This window comes from Mesocricetus auratus, unplaced genomic scaffold (assembly GCF_017639785.1).
Source record: "Mesocricetus auratus isolate SY011 unplaced genomic scaffold, BCM_Maur_2.0 Super-Scaffold_100029, whole genome shotgun sequence".
Classification (NCBI taxonomy): domain Eukaryota; kingdom Metazoa; phylum Chordata; class Mammalia; order Rodentia; family Cricetidae; genus Mesocricetus; species Mesocricetus auratus.
Window position 1 is genome coordinate 18,417,800 of NW_024429210.1, and position 12,962 is coordinate 18,430,761.

At 37.3% G+C, this 12,962-nt stretch overlaps 1 long non-coding RNA gene across 1 annotated transcript in view; it reads left to right on the top strand.

Annotated features, from left to right (window-relative positions):
- LOC121134682 overlaps positions 1 to 12,962 on the top strand; it is a 50,134-nt gene that overhangs the window by 6,636 nt on the left and 30,536 nt on the right. Inside the window, exon 2 of the long non-coding RNA XR_005871799.1 lies at positions 2,746 to 2,809. This is a non-coding gene — a long non-coding RNA (uncharacterized LOC121134682). The remainder of the gene's footprint in view (positions 1 to 2,745; positions 2,810 to 12,962) is intronic.

Sequence of the window (12,962 nt, forward strand, 5' to 3'; positions counted from 1 at the left end):
AATGTGATGTCACTGAAGAAATCACACACTTACCTGTAGAGATTCTTCAGTCTGTCAACAACAAGCATCAAACTGCTTTATCAAACCGTGATTGATTATTTTATACACAGTGCTTTTGCTTGTAACAAGTCTAATGAAAGAGCTGAATGTGACTAGTGTGTTGAACTTTAGACTACGTTGCTCATGATGGTTCAGTCTCATCAAATTAAATTGTAAGGTCAAAAGTTTGTAACATGGCTTAGAGCAGTAGTGATCAAGGTGTGACTTATCTACTGCTTACATCATCTGGGAATTAGTTAGAAATGTAAGCTCTCACACCCATACCAAGAATTCCTCAGTCAGGACCTCCAAATGGGCCCAGAAATCACCAGTCAGGAAGCTCTGGCGGATGGTCCAGTTTGTGACCACTGGCTAGAAGAAAAGATCATAGCCAGAAAACTGAACCCAAAAAATACTCACACTAAATAAGAAATGAAAGGTGTCCTAGGTAGGTTTCAGTTGATGTAATAAAGCACTGACCAAAACCAGCTTGGAGAAGAAAAGAGATTTTTGGCTTACAGATCCTGCTCACAGTTCATCACTGAGGAAAACCACAGCAGGAGCTCAAGCATGAGCAGAGGCAGGGCCCGTTGAGAAAAACTGCTTCCTGACTTGTTCCAAGGCTCACATCTGGCTACCCTTCTTATGCTTGCTCGACCACCTGCCGACAATGAGCTGGGTCTTCTCACCTCAAGCATCAATCAAGGAAATGCCCCGTAAGCTAACAGATGAAGATGGTTCCTCAGCTGAGACTCCCTCTTCGCACATATGTCTAGGTTTGTGTCAAATGAACAAAAACTAACCAGAACAGACTGACAAAATAATATATACTCATAAAAATCTGTCTAAAATGCATAGCCTTTAAAAATATTCATCTTAATAATCTACACAAGTGCTGACAAGGGGAAGTTTTATCTTCCTTTAACTCTTACTTTATCAATGAGATTACAAAATTCTCCTTATTTCCTTAGAAATAAAGAGTTAAGAATCCTATTTAGAAAGAGAAAAACGTTTTAGTCTGGGAGGATTAAAGGAATACTGACATCATTCAAATTGTGAGCCATAATTCTTATTAGATTGTATTGCTACATTCTTCACACAGCTTTGGAAAGTTATTCCTAAGTTCACAAAATATGCACTTAGCCTGCACAAAGAGAGGGAAAATGCTTTTACAATGAAATTATTTCAGCTTGGCCCAATAATATTTGAAAGACTCAACGTATCTTGGCAAAATAAATGATAACTTTATATCACAGTCTTTTTCAATATTCTCTGTATTTGCCCCATAAACAGTTAAATTTGGCAATAAGTGATATACTAAGGAAACTTTACATACTAAAAATTTTCCTTTGTGTTTTGATACTGTAAAATTGTACAACTGAAGGGTAAATTATAATTGGACTTGACCTCTGAAAACAAGGGGTAAATTACATAATTTGTGCATTACACATCAGAATGTGGTCTCTAAATGATTGGTAGGCCCATTAACTAGTAACCCCTGGTAATTTGTTAATAATTCATCTTCCATTTCATTCTTAACCAATTTATTTTGATTATTTGTGGACCACACCAATTTCCCATGATGTGATGGAAAAAATGTAACTACCAAAAATTGAATTAGATCACACACAAAACATCAACTTAGTCAGATCATAACCATGGGGTTTGGCTCATTCACTAAAAAGTGAGAGTTCAGCTATTCTCAGAGTCTACAGACAACACTGGAGGTCAGCAAGGTGCCTTAGATGACACCGAGTCAACTCAGGGAGCACCTTAGCTTACGCGGAAACAGAGTGGTTATATGGACGCCAAACTTCTTGACTTTCACTGGCTCCAAATCAACTCAACCTTTCTGCTGTTGCTGCAGCACCAGCTGGTCTTTGATAATGTTTTTTAAAAAAAGGCAAGGGTTAACCAATGTATGCATTTGATATGCAAAATCTTTCCAAATGCATGGAGAAAGCAACAATGTAAGAGCAATACTAGGAATCTAGCACAGCACTTCAACTACTGATACAAACATCCAATAGCTACTACTACATGGAGCATGCCATACATGTAGTCTGCCTTCATGTTCTCACAAGCACAATAAAGGTAGTATTAAGAGTCATATGTTAGAGATTGGACAAGTGGGTCAGCGTTAAGAACATTGGATGTTTTCCCAGATAAGCCAAGTTCAGTTCCTAGCACCCATATAATCGCTCACAACCATCAGTAACTCTGGTCTCAGTAACTCTGACACCAGGTACCATGTAGTTCACAGACATACATACAGACAAAATAAAATAATTTTAAGAGTCCTATTTTATTAAGAAAATGCAGTTCAGAAAGGTTTTAAATGATAAGGAAGAAATTGTGTAAGTGTCTGACTCAGTATTTTTAACAAAATAGTGGAGAAGAACAAGCATGGAGTCAGGCTAAGTATCAGACACCCTATCTAATTTATCTGGCCTAAATGTCTTCATATTTAAAACAAGCCAGGTATTCTCTATTCTGTTTGCTGTAGAAAACTCTTGTCAAAAAATGTAGACTATTGTTTTTGAGTTTGAGGTAAACTATACCGACCTTGGGGATGGCCTAGATTCGGCCTATTTCCAGTCACCCCAGATGGCATTCACACAAGTGAAACTGAAGAGAAAGGATGCCAAAGGGAGGGTTAAGCAGTGTCTCCAAAACACACTTTATCTTTCCTCATCATTCTTCCAGGCCCTGCTCCTTGTCTCAGTCCGGGAATCCCAAGAGTATGGCTTCCCTTGAAGAGATGTCCCAGGTGAGTCCAAGAGTTCCTCCTCTTCTTCCCAGGCATGCCAAGGTTTTAAAACACTTGTAATTGAAGCATGTCTCAGAATCACAATATTCAGTTCTGGGGTCAGACACTCTACCATTGTGCCACGAGGTCACAATATTCAGGTCTGTAAAGGAAATGGTGGTTACTTTCTTCAAGAGAATTATTCATCGAGCACTGAACATGGCGGGTTCCACATGGACAGCCCCTTTGTTCCTTGCAATAGCCTAACCTTAAGCTTGACTATTAAAGACCCCACTCTGCAGATGAGAAAAACAAAGTTCCTAGAGGTTAAATAAATCCCCCATATCTTCACTGTGACTTGACTGTAAGTTCCAAAGGTAAAGTAGCCCCAGGTTATGCAGCTACTCACCCAAAACTATGTATCAGTTTTCTTCATACCATTAGACATGTTCCTATAATTACTTGAAATTGTCTGTATCTGTTTTTAATACAATAAATAACTATTCAATTTGCCATAGCTAAATAGTGCATTGAAAAAGCAAAGCTGTTAAGTTATAATCCACTGACTGATGCAGACAATCAGAAGATCTGATGAATTCTAGACCTATGAATACTTTAATCCAAATATCAAAATGATAAGATCAGCTTTCTGCTACTAAAGACAAAGAAAACATAAAATTCAAATTCTTATGAAAAAAATTCCTTCTCCCTTTCTAACATTGCTGCTAATTTAAAATCAAGTTTAAATAAATAATTAATATCATCAAAACATTGTGGGGATCATTCAGAGTGTTCATAAAACAAGCTGCTTTAGCATTCGTAGACAGAGAAATGTGCCACAGTCATTATTAATCATCAAATTTACATATCACATGCACTCTGTGTTCGGTGAAGTTTCAAAGAAAGTATTCATCATCACCCTTCCCATATGGCACATGGCTTTTTTTCTATGTTAGTGGCCACCCACCACTGATAGCTGCCATAGAGAAGCTCACAAATTATGACTGACCAAAACAAAATTACACAGAGAATGAAATCTACTCTATTAATATGCATGGTACATCACTAGACTGAGTTTTTAGTAATAACATCCTCAGAACAAAAGAAGGCACAGCCCTTTTTTACTTTCTTAAATTCAATATTTGTTTCCCTTCTTATTTCTGTTTTTCATCATCTTCTCATACTCCTCCCTCTTCTACATCTGCAAAGCTGTGTGGTTGGGGACCACAGAGGAAAGAGAAAAATAATTTCAGTGATGCATAAAACGCTATCACTAACACCCATCGAATGTTCTCTCATGAGGCTCCAGCCAGGAACTTCAGAAGAACTAGAAGATGTGTTTCTTGTACAAGTTATTGCTTTAGAGGAATCATGATAAATGACATTAAGAGGCGACATGTCACCATTATCATTATTGACAAATACTTGCCCAGTACACTATGTACTTACAACAGTGCCAAGAGTAATACATAAGCTGAAAAGCTTTAAGAAACATGCTCCTTTGTAAAAATGGAAACTCCTCTCTGGACATTAATATTCTGTTCTAGTGGATTTGGGAGGTGTATGAAATTATCTCTTATTGTATGTTAAATATGTATTATATCAATTTCATAGAATTGTATGGGTTTAAAGTGTTTATTCTGACTTATTTTTTAAAACAAACCCTCTTCTCAGTATAAGTATAAACTGTCTTAGTTGGTCATAGTTGTATTTAAATGTCTGTGTGGAAAGGACATAAATTCATTTAAGAAACTCAAACTGTGAGAAGTAGGAATAGTAAATATTAATGAAGATAATAATTTCCTCTTCCTTGACCTGGTGGTGGTTGTGGGTGTGTCCATTTTGTGATAATTTGTCAAATTGTGTACTAACAATTTCTGTATTTTGCCTTGTTCTGTGTTTTACCTCAACTGAATAATTTAAAAATATGTGTTTCTAAAGACTCTTGGCACCCTTTCCTCTAAACACACGCAATCAAAAAATCCTGAGTGTTTAGTTTCTGCCTCCTAAAATCCTCACTGATTTTTCTACCACCTTTAATTTTTCAAGTCCTAGCCTAATATATTGTTTTTGAGCACCAAGTCAAGCACCAGGTCTTCTTTTTTATTATTATTTATTTTTCAGTTTAAATTTAGATAAGAAACAAGGTTGCTTCACAAGTCAGTTGCAGGTCCCTCTCCGTTTCCCACCCCTCCTCCCATGCCCCCCAACCCTCCCAATATCCCCTCATTTCCCCAGGGAGGGTGAGGCCCTCCATGGGGGTGTCCATAGTCTGTCATTTCATCCAGGGCAGGGCCTAGACCCTCCCCCAAGAGTTCAGGGTGAGAGTGCATCTCACATTGTTGGATGGGAGTCCAAAGTCCATGTGTATACTTGGGATAAATACTGATCTACTGCCCAAGGCTCAATAGATTACCTAGGCCTCCTCACTGCCACCCCCATTCAGGGGGTCTCGATCAGTCCCATGCTGGATTCCCAGGCATCAGCCTGCACCAGGTCTTCTTTTGTCAGCTCTTACTTCTACTCTTGCATTGATGCTTCCTCCCTTAGATTCCCCCTATCTTCTCTATGAAGTCCTAAACATCCTTTAATATCTTCACAGTGATGAAAACAATGCTTCTTTCCTCCTTTCCTCACAGAACCATTTCTAACCTCCCTTTGCTACTACCTACAAAGCCCCTAATGTCCTTTCACAGTGCTGGGCTGGGTGGCTTTCTCCAGATCTTCTTCACAAAGATCATTATAATAACAAAAACAGCTATGCCTTCTTATTCTCATTCCCAGTTGCCTACACATTTGTGTTTCCATAAAACAAGTTCCATGTGGTTTTGTAACTGCATATAAATGTTCTACCATTAAGCATTCTCCCACTTTCATTTGATTTATTTGGGAATCTTGATAGAGTTATTGTAAAAATCGAATAAGATAATCCACATAAATTTAGTGAAAAGTTGGGTCCACAGCATTCACTCATTGAAGTGTCTTTGAGTACAAAAGTAGTATGGTTCAATACCAGACAGTATTAGACACTTCAAATAAACGGTGTTGTTTAAACCGCAAGCAATTCTATGAGATAGATTTTTGAACCTATCTTAAAAGTGAGAAGGCTGAGCATTTGCAGGTAGCCAAGCCCTTCTTCTGGGACCAGTTAAATAGATTGGTAGTAAAGCATTTGTTTTTAAATAACCACATTCCTATAAGCTTTGAGTCTTCCCAGACTGACCACTGACACTCATCCCCTCAATGAAAAGGCATGGAGTCCCAGCTGGCTGCTTTGAGAATTCCAAGGAAAACTCAAGCCTGGCCTTTTCTCCAAGGGACTGACAACAGGTAAGTCATCTCTCAACAGTGTCCAACAGGCTGTTGTTAAGACATGCTTGTTTGCCACTTTCAAGTACCTAACACTTTCTATTCCTGGTTGACTTAGAATTTCTCCTATCCTCCCAAACAAAGTAAGCTTTTACAAAATTGATACTACAGTTCCTCTTCTATGGCAATAATCTAAACAAGATTGAATTCTAAATATTCTGCTAAAAATTCCCAGGGTTAGCTTCCTTTCTTCTGTTACTATGGATAGAATCTACCAAAGAAGATAGGTCCAAGCTGATTCAGCCACTGTAACTAAAATTCCCTGAGACAGCAGACTACCTCATGTCACTGCAGTTATTTGGTCTCTAGAAATCTTCAAGCTGTATTTCTTTTTAAAGAAAGAGATGCCCAGTTGTAAGAGTCCAGTTTACATAGGCCCCCCATAACGACTGATGTAATAACAATTTTCTCTCTCAAATCACACGTGGCATATTCATTATCCAACTTCATGATGGCCCTTCTTTAAAAAGTTATATATTCAACTGCTTGTCTTCCAGTTGGTCGAATGCAACTGATCCCTTGAAATTAAAGGTGACCATTTTTAGGGCTCCATAGAAGCTTAAACTAGATTAAGATAAAGCTTGTTTGTGATGGGCATCCTTTGCGTCAGCAATACTTCTCTGTTGTTAATGTGACTACCCACTCAAGAATGTCTTCACCATTCAGAATGTGGGAAGCATGCCAGTAGGAAGCTCAGCTCAATGGCAGTTCCGGCCTTGGCCTTGGCCTGGACACCCACCCATGCACACAATGACTCAAACTCTCTTCTGGTAATGCCTTATCTCTACACACCATGCTCCATGAATCCCTTCCTTTCCTCATAATCTCTGCAATCCTCATGCACCTCCATCTGACCTTCTCTTCCACAAAAATCTGGAAAGTATGCACTCCATAAACAAACAAATTCATTGACAAAGATGGATGTATTTAGGACAGCTTTACCAAAATCCAACTTCAAGCTCATATTTAACAAAATTCCAGCCAAAATGTTCATCTGTAACTGCAGCTAAATATTTTGTTAAAACTTGGTTTGAAGCCAAACATTTTCTGAATGCCTAAAAGACTACAAAAATAATAAATTATATCTGCCTCTCTCAAACCTTGGAAATCTGGAGTTTCAATCACAGAAAAAAAACAAGAAGATGAGATTTAAAAGAGACAAGCTTGGAAATGGCTACTGCTACACTCCAAGTGGGAGGTCATGACAGAGACCGTAGGTCACCACAGCTCCAGGGAACAAGAATAGAGTCCATAGAAAATCTGAGGATGTGCTGAGTTCTCTTACTCACCTGTACTTCTTGCATTGATTTTTCTACATTTTCTACCTTTGTTTTAATTTCCAAAGGAGTTTTGCAGCAGACAACTAAATATGCCAAAATGAGCACACCCCCAGCACTCACATGGGTTATGCTCATGCACTTGAGATAGTTCAGAACTTAGATCTGGAGCCTAAGCATAGACTGGATTTCTAAACATGATGAGTCCTCAAACCCAAAAAGAAGTGAAAGTAAATTGTAAATATAGCTTGGAGCAGCTCTAGGTGCCTTAGGGTTGTGAGAAACCATGGGAATCAAGCAAACACATAGTCTCAAAAGCCAGAAACAGAGATACTTCTTTCCCTGTATGGTACTTTATCCTGATGACTCAGTAATAGCCTAGTATCTCTACCAAGGTACACAAGCAGGTCTGAAAGTTTTCTCCTATAAGGAAAACAATAAAGAAGACAGACACACACAAATACAAGTGGAATATAGACACATTTTCTAAAATCTAGATGTTGAAAATTTGAAGATGTAAGAAAAAAAGGAATTGAGTTAACCAACACACAGTAACGAAGTAAATTTAATGTTTATCAAGGGCACAAGTATGATAGTACCTTCTAGTTAAATATTTTTTCACATGTATTGCATTTGGTTTTTCACAAACTCATACACACGTATTAACACAGAACCTAAGGTGTCAATAAATAAAGTAATTGTCCTTAAGCCCACAATTAATAAAAGGTAAATCTAGGAATCACAACCATGGTCCACTGTAGTCCTGTGTTTCTCAATACCCTGATCTCTATTGCATAGCCAAACAGCAGGGAGAATTCTTTCTAAGTTTGTAGAAGGCATTCAGATAATTCTAACTTTGAACAGGAATGGCAGCATCTCCAGGAAAATTGTCATCATCTGACAGTCCCAATAACTTAAGAGAAATTTCTTTATTACACTTAAATACAAATATATGGGAGCTTTAATAGAATTAAGATCATAAGGGTACACATTGCAGTAACCCCAAGACATCTATAGAAATGTCTTTCTTTAATTTGGTAACTTTTCAGAATACTTGAGCAGAGTATGAGCAATGTTGCAACAGCCAACTCCTTGGTCATCTACTTTGCTCCTGCTTGCTCTTGTCCACCCAGTCTATGATCTGTCTGTACACACTAATGTAGCTTTGTTATCAAAGTTTTGCATCATTATTTTTCTTTTAAGTATGCATAGCAATAATACAGTAAGGTGAGGAAGGAGGCAAAGTATGTCTGCACGCTTCACTCCAGAGACTTCCCCTGACCTAGAGTTAGTTGGATTGACCCCAGCCATTTCCGCTCCCTCATCAGCACTCAATACAGTGTTTCTGTCTATCATTTTTTTTCTTGTGAAGGCTCCCAGGACCAGAAGACACATCTTAACTCCAGGAGTTTGTATTGGCTGGATTTGACTCTATAGGAGAAGAAATGGACTAGTTTGAAAGTACGCTGATGAAAAAGGAAGGAGTTTCAAATACACGTCTTAGCCCCTAACCAGAAACACTGAATCAAAACCTCTCTAAAAGGGTCTTATTTGTCATTTTTCAATGTATCTGACACTTAATCTAAGGTTAAGAGAAAGCCTGAACCACTATTCAAGTTGGTTTGAGCTTAAACTGTATTTCTTAACTATACAATATATTTTTAAAGAAGTTTTATGAGCACAATATTCCAAATAAGAGTAGAAACATAGGTGCAGTGGGTTCTAAAAAAAAAACCTTTAATTTGAGTCAATATACAAAAGTATCTTACAAAATAGAAGAAACAAATATACATAGTACAGCAAAAATAATCTCAAATTGTATCAATATTTAAAATATATACCAATGTAAAAATATTTAAGACTAATAGTTGCTTTTTTGGCTTAAAAGTAATTCAATAATTTACCCTTTTATTCTATCATTTCTATCTCCTATCCACCTTCTTTTCTTTAGAAAGTGATTCTTTATTTAGCTTTTTCTCTGACTATGAACAATAACAATTTGTGAACAGCCCCCCTTAAATGGCAATAAACATCCATAACCCATTTGGGGGGAAGGTGGGCATAGTTCTCTAGACCTCTTCATATTGTTTGTGGATGCTAGTAATCTTTGAACCCTGAGAAAATTTATGATAATTCTTAAGTCTTTACTATAATATTCTGTGAGGGTGAATCGTTTTAGTCAGCAGCCTGGAAGCTGTTTTGGATGGTGGAACACCTGAGCCATTTTTACTGGTGTCAGTACCCTTGCTCTGAAAATACATAACTCTTATGGGTAACATACATATCTGCATTAATACAAATATAGACTTGTATTGTACACAAGTTAACCAATGATGATTTTTGTTATGTGTTTGAGGAAGAAAAATATACATCATGTGCCTTGTAGTTCTTCTAGGTTTATTTCTTTATGTCTATAGTCAGGATTTCAGGGAGGTCTTCCTCAATCCTGATTTTCTTTAACCCTAAATGAATCCACAACCTCTCATTTCCCATGGAAATAGAAGCATAACGTCTTCCCCAAACACACCGTTTGACTAAAATTTTAAAATCAAGGTGTCTATAAAATATGTAGATTGATTAAAGCTAGCAGTTATTATAATCCAGTGTCTCTTAGCAGCCAAAACATTCAAAGACCACACAATAACATACAGGATCCAGATTCTCTGTGTATGTCCCATCTTTACATGGCTTTTTATTGTTTTATTACTCTATTCCTTTTTAAGGTCTTTCTCTATCCTTTTTCTTTTCTCTCCTATGCCTATATTTATTTGTAAAGACACTGTAGCTTGTTTAGAGATTTTTTTCCATCTGAATCTGTCTTTGCTATGTATCTGTAACTTTTCTGTCTACATGAGCAAAACCCCGAAGCATGCCATGTAGCGCATAGCTTAAGCCTACAGTCAGACAGCTGAGAGACACCTCTCTATACTGCCACTTGTGTGAGAGACTGTAGAAACGCACCATGTGGCTTAACTCATGGCACACTGGCAGCTACCAGGAGATGCATTGCTTTACTATAACCAGCATGAGAGACAAAAGACTAGGAAGCCAGATTTAGTTCCCTTTTTTGTGTGTTTAGAGCCTTTTTAAAGCTTTTTTAGTTCTTAAGTGAATATATTCCACATGGTGGGTGCCATTTGTAGGTGGAGTTTCCCTGACCCAAATAAACAGCAGCCACTTCCCAAATAACTGACTCAGACTTAATATAAATATTAATTATATATAATTTATATAAATATAAATAAGCTGATAGCTCAGGCTTATTACTGGCTAACTCTTACATTTAAATTAACCCATATTTCTATCTATGCTTTGCACATGGTTCATGACTTGTTACCTTATTTTCTATACACTCTACTTCCTTGGCAGCTGGCTGACATCTTTCTTGACTTTGCCTTTCTTCCCGTGGTTATCCTGCCTATAATTCCTGCCTGGCTACTGGCCAATCAGCTTTTTATCAAATCAATGAGAGTGACAAATCTTCACAATGTACAAAAGGATTATTCCACAGCACTGCTCATAAGATTTTTCTTGCAGATCTAACTTGGATGGCTATGAGTTGGCTTAATCTCAGCTGGCAACTGTGAGATGTCCCTATCATGCCTCACAGTGGTCTCTGGGATTATGCTAAACAGAGCAATTTCCTTGACCTCCTAGACCCAAAGATGATCATGACAACAGGAGTCAGAGCATCAAATTTGAATTTCATGCAAATCTGTGATAGTTACTATGTGTATGTGCTCAACCTCTTCCAAATCTTACTGAAGCTTTTCTAAAACACTTGTGTAACAGGAAAAGAAACTAGCTGGGATTCACTTCTATTTATGATGCCCTTTCATTTTGCTTTAAAATTCAGCAATAAGCTTGGGGTTTCAGAAGCTGAAACCAAAGTGTTTTCTCTGTTAAAGTTCCTCCCACTTCCTTGTGGATACTTGTCCATCAAATTATAGGCAATCAATCTAAGCACTCTGGGGGAACTCCTCATACTTGAGTTCCCAGATTATCACCTTTAATCACCCTTCCCATTCCTCTCTATACATCTTAGTGAACACCAAAATTTAGGATTAACTGTGGAGCAGGCTGAGGTGGCCATAAGATGCTTGAGCCCCTATCCAATTTGAATCCTTGATGGGCCTCAAAGCATATAAACCCTTTACTGAGATGAGTGAGATAATTCATTCTGGGTAGGTGGAGACAAAAGTACAGGCCCTTGCTGGCCAGCCAGTTTATCTGAATTGGTGGTCTTCAGTAAAAGATCTTATCTCAAAAAAGAAGACCAAAAGTGAATGTGGATGACATCTAGCTTTGACCTCTACACACAAAACCACATGAGCATGAATAACCACATATGCCTGTTCATATACATACACATACATGTACATACACATCTACATAAATAAATACACTTTAATTTAAAAAGTGAAAAAAATTAATTCCTCAAGGGTCAGATTCAAGGCCAGTTCTCTTCCTTATTCATCTAGTAACACCTAACAAATCAGACAAAGTAAATTTATATTTAAGTATCTGATCAACATTTATTGCAAAAATTAAGAATCGTATTGAAAAAGTCTTGAATGACATGAATTTTTCTTGGATTGCCCCATAAAAACAGGTCCATATGCCTTAATCTGATTGAGCTACATTATGTATCAAGACAAATTATTATAATCAATTAAATTTTTACAAGAATTAAGATGGATAAAAGGTAATAAGTAGGAGAACTAGTTATTTCCAGAGGAAAAGATAACTGAACAGTACATAATACTGTAACTTACATATAGTGTAAAGAGTCGTCATAGTCATAATCATGAGGACTCTTGTAAGGCACTGAAATTTTCCAAATACTGTATTATATTCCTGCTAGTTAAAATACTCCTTTTCCCTAAAAATATTCCTTCCTGTTCTTGGTGATACTTTTCACAAAGAAAACTGGATGCAGTTAAATGGGATAAGTAATTTTTCAAAATGCAGCCTGTATGTTTGCAACACCAGTATAATGCTGCTGTTTTAGGAGTTGGCAACACTCTCTGCACACAGAACTCTACCACACATAGTCTTGATCAGTGTGTCTGGAAGTAGTCTCTACACAACACTATTTAAGAGACCCCAAGGGATTCAAATGTGCAAATTGAAACAAGAATCACTGTGTCTGAGCACGAGAAGGCTGGGGTCTAAAGAGTTGCAACAACAAAAATAACCAAAAAAAAAACTGGTAAGCAATGAGAAGTAGAGAGGTGTGAGTGGGGGTTGGCAAGGACTTTGGATTTTAGCGTGAGTGACTTGAGAGGCAATTAGAGGCTTTCCTTGAAAGAGTAGCACATTTGTAATATAATTAAAGAGGCCTTTCTTGCCACCTAGTCATTTATGAAGTCTAAAGAAACAAAATTGTGGTGAATTTCAGTAACTTCCTTGCTATTTAATTTTACAAATATAGAGTAAGAAAGTAACTGATTCAAGAATTAAGGACCCTGACTTCTTCAGATTGACCAATTAGAGGCCTCCATGTTCAAAACAAACAAAAAGAAAAC